Source organism: Cynara cardunculus (assembly GCF_001531365.2).
Source record: "Cynara cardunculus var. scolymus isolate 2C chromosome LG 1, CcrdV1, whole genome shotgun sequence".
Taxonomy (NCBI): Eukaryota; Viridiplantae; Streptophyta; class Magnoliopsida; order Asterales; family Asteraceae; genus Cynara; species Cynara cardunculus.
Window position 1 is genome coordinate 9966313 of NC_037528.1, and position 1237 is coordinate 9967549.

The following is a 1237-nucleotide window of genomic DNA, read 5'->3' on the forward strand; positions in this document are numbered from 1 at the left end:
ATGTGTCTCGCTGCATTGCGCGAGTACTCTTCTAGTTATATTATAAAGGATTTGATAAAAAACTCTTAAAAACTATTTTTATGTATGAAGTACTGTTTATTGATTTATATTACTTAAAATTCAGATTACAAGTAAATTGTGCACAAGTACAACTTATTAAAGTTTCATATTTGAATTTGTGTAACTAACTACAGATAAATATGATCAAATAAAGGATAAACATTTCATTTTAAATATTGAAAAATCTAAAATATAATGAAGATAATCATTCAGTTATAACAAAATGTTTAATTATTATCTTTATAAAAAATTATATTATTAAACCAAAACTAAATTACTTTGTTATTAAAATCTAAATTAAGTTATAATAAGAATTTGAATTAAAGAAGTTACACACAAAAAAAAAAACGAGAACTATTAAATAGTTAATTTGATACTAATATCGATTTATTTTTTTCAAAATTTTATGTTACATTCAAATTTACATTTCATTAAAAAATAAGAACATTATTGCATTATCAAAATCACATAAAATTGTATTATATTGATAGAGACAAAGAATAAAAACTAAACATTAAAATCAAGATTTATCTCGCTGCATTGTGCAAATATCATTCTAGTTATTTATATATTTAGAGGTGTTTGGTTTTTAGAATGTTTTATGAAGAAATAAAATCTGTTAAAGTAATTAGAATCTAAAAAGAATTTGGACGAAATGTTATCGGGTTTGAGTAAGTGTTAAGTTGGCAGTAAATTGAATGTGATCGTCGAATGAATTAGAATATATCTGAGGGTTGGGTTCCTGGTGAGAATGAGAGTGAATGCGAGAAACGTAAAGAGAGATTCCCACCATTGGATGTACATTAAGATGAGATGCACTGAGATATATCGGTTCAATCCTGTATCAAGTGTGATTCATGAGTGTGTTTGAGATTAAATGCGATCAAGGGTCCAGATCCCTTCTTACGCTTCTCATATTAACTCTCATTCTCATATGATCTTTCGCCATATGTCTGTTCGGTTTAACAAATGTAGCTTGTAAATTGGAAGGAGATAATGAAAAATTATCAAAATACCCTTTCTTTGAATTTTTTTTTCTTAAATCATAAATAATAACTAGAAGGGTACTCGTACATTGTAACGAGATGTATCTCGATTTTAATGTTCTATTTTATTCTTTGTCTCTGTCGATGTTATAATACGATTTTATGTGTTTTTAAGAAAACAATAATGATTT